Source organism: Boleophthalmus pectinirostris, unplaced genomic scaffold (assembly GCF_026225935.1).
Source record: "Boleophthalmus pectinirostris isolate CB_2022bp ecotype Guang Dong unplaced genomic scaffold, ASM2622593v1 HiC_scaffold_21, whole genome shotgun sequence".
Classification (NCBI taxonomy): domain Eukaryota; kingdom Metazoa; phylum Chordata; class Actinopteri; order Gobiiformes; family Gobiidae; genus Boleophthalmus; species Boleophthalmus pectinirostris.
The window spans coordinates 3,762,887-3,768,886 of NW_026571175.1; the positions used below are offsets into that span (position 1 = coordinate 3,762,887).

General features: G+C 42.6%; 1 protein-coding gene across 1 annotated transcript in view; it reads right to left on the bottom strand.

Moving 5' to 3' along the window:
- fhl3b (four and a half LIM domains 3b) overlaps nt 1-4,894 on the bottom strand; it is a 29,906-nt gene extending 25,012 nt beyond the window's left edge. Inside the window, exons 1-2 of the mRNA XM_020923770.2 lie at nt 4,821-4,894; nt 2,164-2,435 (exon numbers count right to left, since the gene is read on the bottom strand). The gene's annotated coding sequence lies outside the window, so the exon portion shown is untranslated. The remainder of the gene's footprint in view (nt 1-2,163; nt 2,436-4,820) is intronic.
- Nucleotides 4,895-6,000: the final 1,106 nt, after the last annotated feature.

Consider the following 6,000-nt stretch of genomic DNA (forward strand, 5'->3'; position numbering starts at 1 on the left):
TTCAACCCACAGTTTGAACAAAGCTGCAACAACTAAAGCTATGGCAACACAAAAAAGATGAGGCCTATTTAATTCAAAAACTGCTTTGGCCACACTCATAATGCAATCAAATTCAAGTATATTTAAAGCATTATGTTCCTTTTTATTGTTCTGAATATGCGACATTTGCTAAAAACAACGTATAAAGATTTTTTATATGTCACTTTTGTTTTTGACGCTCTGAACATAGACTGTATATATAAATGGATAAAGCTAACGCACTAGTCATGGCGTTCCAAATAGGAAGTTCTCAAGCGACTCTTCGGGCTCCTTCTGACTCTGGCTCCCATTGACTTGTACACTTGAATATTGGGGCCCCTCTCTCTGTACCTGCTGCTGTGAGCCTCAGCATTTTGATCTTAAAATGTTCATGTTAACCTGCTCTACACGATCCTTTTTTTTTTCTCGCTATTTTGTCCATTAAAACATCCTAATCATAATATACTGCCTGACTCCAAATTCTCTCCTGTAACCGCTGGCATCATGAGCTTCATTTGAATGGCGCTGAACTCTACAGGTGACATCGCACTCACTTAGTCCACTTCTTTATGCAGTCTCTGAATCAAAAGTCACCCCCCCTTCAGAGCACTATCACATTACAGCCGGTGTGCATCCCATCACATCAGGTTTGTCAAGCTGTAGTGCATTGTTTTGTATCATGTAGGCTTGTGGGCGGAACCTTGGACAGAATCTTACAGCTAACTATAAAAAAATTGGGGATTTTGGTTTGGATAGGGCCTGAGATAGATTACTCAAACATGCATGTATGCGTGTTTTTGGTCATGGAACAACATTATAACATGTTAGAAAGCTCAAAAAGGCTAAATTTTGCATAGTACTCCCTCTTTAACTTAAGTTTATGCACGTATATTTGCATAATACATCATCTCATGGGCTGTGAGGAGTTTGCATGCTTCTCTGTCTAGGTGTGCTTTAGGGCTGAAGGATTCATGAAAATATCAAGATTTTCTGAAAGGCTTTGTGATTACATTTGCGATTCATGTTTTAATAATAGGATTCACATTTTAAACGCGCCCAGAAGAGTTGACAAAAAGACTATACAAGAATCACCTTTCAGAACATTTGTGCAGATCTAAACTACAGGGTTAGCAGTTTTTATGCAGAATAACACAGGACATTTGGTGCAATTGTGGAATTATGGTATTTTCTGTTCATTCAAATTGTATATATATATTTTTTTTTATTCTACATGCACAATAGGCCAAATCTTCCACCAGCTAAGATAGTCCTGACCAAGACTAACTCAAGATCTGGAGATGGGTCGCACTGCTCCTGACAGGATGGGTCACATGCAGGTTTAACTAAAGACACTAAAGTTTGAGCTAAATGCCGTTTAACCCACAGCCGCTGAAGGATGGGTCATATACAAGTTTAACCCAGAGATGCTGAAAAAATAGGTCAAATTCAGTTCAGAGATATTGTGGGAACAAATAGTGTAGTAGAAATCTGTTTAGTTTGACATTAAGCCTACTGTATGTACTAATATTTTAATCTTTGAGCTTTAAATACATCCTGTCTGTTGTTGGAGCATTATCTGTTACTCCTCACCTCCACATACTTTCAGAAGGTGTGGAACAATAGGGAGATTTATTACAGCCCCAGCACAAGCCAACATACCATATAGTATACTAACTAATGTATTCATTTATTCTGTCGGTGTATTCTATTAAAGTCGCACTATGTGATGTCTGACACCTGCTTCCTGTCATCGCTTGGCCCTCCGCGGTGTATTAAGGGGCCCGTATTACGCAATTTTCTGATCTATCTTATAATGTTATGTCATACCCGGAGTTTTGTTATGTTTCATTCACACGTTTCACATACAAATCCTGAAAGTCTTCTCTCAGACTAAGGAAGTGCTCCACTGTGTTTTAAACTCCATGCACCTTCAGTCATTTGGATAATACTTGATCGGATTTCTAAATAGGCGAATTATTTCTTTTACGCACGAAATCCAGCGCTACGTGACATGAACCATATGACAAAACATATTCAAGCTATACGTAGGCTACTTGGACGTGTGATACCATTTCCATACCTATTTACGGTTGGAATGCATTTTTTCAGTTATACATTAAAAACAAGCGTAAAACGTGAACTCACCTATTCCCCGTGCGTCAGCCTCAGAGATGCACGCACACCCGTTCCTCTATTTGCTTTACGTACTCTTCTCTTCCAGTCTTTTCTTATTAAAACGCCCTGGCAGGTCACCCGCGTTGAATCTCGTGGAAAAATGACGTTCTTTCGCCTCTGTTTCCACTGACTGAAGCGTCTGCTGCGTCCGTGCGTAAAAACCAAAAGGGATCGTAGACCACGCCTCTCTCTGTCTCTCCCTCTGCTCCGTCCTTCGAAAGTTGTTAAGTCTGAGGGAAAAACTTGGAAAAGACATGAACTTGGGATGTAACCGAATACTTTAAACGCACCGTAGAAGTCCAAAAGAAACAACAGATGTGCGCCCAGACATATGCGTTTGGATATTTGAACAGGATTGCCTACAAATATAGATGGGTAGAGTAGCCAAAAATTGTATTCAAGTAAGTAACGTTACTAAGTAATTATTACTCAAGTAGAAATGAAAATGTGTGGTTCAAGAAATTACTCAAGTAAGAAAAAACTACAAGCCTACTCAAGTCAGAGTAATTTACAGCGTAACTGTCGGGACGTAACATGTGAAACCTTAAATATGCTACTACTTAATACACAATTTGGTATTTTCAAAGGACAGACACCAAAATGAGTCAAGCTAAGGCCCATCTGAAGCAGCTCTGCAAGAAGCACAATGTTCAAATCATTTCACATCGTGACCTAACGCTTTTGTCACTTTCGACTTATTTACAGTGGAAGACTTTTTACTTTTTACTCAAGTAAGTGTACTGTTACTTCAATAACTTTTGACTCAAGCAGGAGTAAAAGTATGCAGCTAGAAATGTAAGCTATTCTGACAAGTACAATTTCTTAAAAAGAAAAAGTTACTTGAATAAATAAACTAAGATCTACACCCACCTCTGAAAATAAATTAAGCACAGAAGGCAGAAAAGTTAAAGAAAAAAGCCTATTCTGCTAAAACTGTTGCCTTATTGTTTAAACGCGACACTGATTCTGCGCTTTGAGTACCATTCTAACTTAAAGGTTGTATGGAGGATTTTTTTTTTGTTTTTTTTTGTTTCAAGTTGTCAATGATAGCATTATAGAGGTGCAGTAGCCTTGTAATTATGATGACCAAAAAAAGAGAATAAAAATTCATCAACTCTGGACGTGGTGGGGCCAGCTAAACATTTGCCAATAGATAACGACACGGCCTCGTTATCTGTTAGCTGACAGGCTATCAATCAAACTCCCTACGTTTCTAGCGTAACTGACCTGCCTGCGCGCCGCCGGTACGTGGTTTACGTACGCCTGTCACGCAGTCCACAGACGCAAGACGCACAGACGCTGTTTACTCCACCAACGCAACAGTTCTTAGCGGCTTTTTTTGACCTATATCTTCCTCGCAGTTAGCACAAAGTTTGTTGCGATGGCGACAAGAATCCAGGAGCAGTTAGCCGCAAAAGAAAGTCCGTTTTTGAGGTCGCTGAAAGAAGAAGACAAGGGGAAAAGCAGCGAAGCCAAACTAAGGTGATTCTTGTAGATTCATTCCAGCGATGGCGCGACTGAAGCAGAACGCAGGGTCTAAAGACTGACGCATTGGTCGCCAAATTACTCCTGGACAGGTAACTTCTGCTTATTATGAAAACGTACTTTATTTCCAAGAGCTAGTCAAACGTTTTTCAGGACACGAAAGCGAATCCTATGTCTGAAAACGTAATTTTCAAGGCAAAGAAAGAGTCCGCTTGCTGCTGCGTGTTGTAGCTAGTTCATTCGCACTGAATCTCCGCGCAACCTTCTCTGCTCCCCTTTCCTACTCCTGTCCCCGCTGCCCGTTCCGCTCTTCCCCCTTCTCCTCACTTCTACGGGCACGGAATCTCCGCGCACCGCTCCCCTCTCCTCTCTCCTCTCTCCTCTCTCCCTGCTCCGCTCTTCTGCCTCCTCACTTCTCGTCCGCGAACGAAATGTCCGCACACCCGCTCCCCCCGCTCCTCACTTCTCCGCCTTGCCTAACCAACACTGTAGTTAGTTGTTTACAAGTCATGTGCAGCTCACCGGCTGTAAAACCTGTTTCTGGCGTAGTGAGGAGGCGGGAGAAGGCGTTTCTACGTAGGGAGCTGTAGGGGAGGGGGGGTGGTTTCACGCATGCGCAAACATTTGAAAAAGGACAAACAGTCGCTGGATTTCTCGTTCCTTGGAAAATCCTCTATACAACTTAATGAAGTTGCAAGCTGATCTTCTCCAGCAGATGGAGCAATAGCTCTACCTGCTCTATCTTAACCTTGTGGTCATACCGGCTTGTCAAAGCCTGATCCCGTCAGATCTCAGAAGCTCAGCAGGGCCGGGCCTGGTTAGTACTTGGATGGGAGATCGCTGGGAAAATCAGTAGCGACGGGGGTGCCATGTTGTAAAAACTGCTGTTGTGTCCTTAGGCAAGGCACTTCACCCTCATTGCTTAGTATGACAGTGGTGTGTGTGTGAGTGACGGTGGTGGTCGAAGGGGCCGATGGCACAGATTGGCAGTCTTGCTTCCATCAGTCTGCCCCAGGGCAGCTGTGGCTACAGTAGTAGTTTACCACTACTGGGTATGGAGTGAATGAATAACGCTCTGTAAAGTGTCTTTGAGTGTCCAAAAAAGCGCTATATAAAACTGATGCTTTATTATTATTATTTACCTCATCACACGTCTCATGGGCCACTACAAGCAGGGCTGGTCTAGCCATCCAGAGCACCTGCAGTTTCCCCGGTGGGGTGGCAACTGTCACACCTTCACCTTTGTCAAACAGCTTCAGTGACCCGCCCTCACGGGTGCCCTTGTAGGTGTCCTCATAGGTGCTTTGATGGGTGCCCTTATGAGGAGCTGGGAACACTTGAGGACATCTGTGCACCAACATGTACTATTCTTGTTTTTCTTTTAAACACTTCTATTCCCACAAACTGAACAACTGAGCTGATGTAACACTGAGCTATGTTAAACATTTATCACAGGTTCTATCTCAACAAACCAAGTCATATAATTACAAAAACATGAAACACTTTCAGTACTGATTACATGAAATGATAAACTAGTTTCATTCATGGTGTCAAATGTTTCAGTATTGTAACTTGTATATTGTGTAAAGATGGAAACAGGTCTGTGACTGTAGAAAGAACACCTTAAGATTCACTTTATAGATATTTAATGCCTGTAATTGACCAAGAGAATGTGAGTGAAAATCTGCAGGAACCAAACAGACTTGTGTCACTCTTGATTGGAGCCCTTCACATGATCAGTCTGGGACAGCTCTCACCTGTACCACCACTGTCTGTTGTTTAGTTTTAGTCTTGTGCTTTCCTCCTCAAACCACAGTGCTGTCCTGTGATTGGTCCAATCACTCCACCTTCTTCTTGCTGTGAGGCTGGGGTGCTATTGCACAGTTGTACCTCTCTCTGTTTTGGAAATATCTGTATAAGTGTTCCCCTCTCCCATCTAGTTATTTATTTATTAAACTAATCAAGATAGGAGTGGATTACAGATAACCTCAATGGGAGACTTCAGTGTGTCCGACTGGGGGACAGCACCTCTGACACTGTTGTCTGTAACACCAGAGCTCCACAGGGGACAGTGCACCTGTCACCCGTTCTGTTTACCCTGTACACGTCGGACTTTAGATACAAGTCAGAGCTGTGTCACATGCAGAAGTACTCTGACAACACAGCCATTGTGGGATGTATCAGGAACGGTGATAAAGGGGAGTACAGGCAGCTCAGTGAGGACTTTATAGGTTGGTGCAGGGTTAACCACCTTCAACTGAACACTGCAAAGACCAAAGCGATGGTGGTGGACTTTAAGAGGGGCAGACCACAGCTGCAACG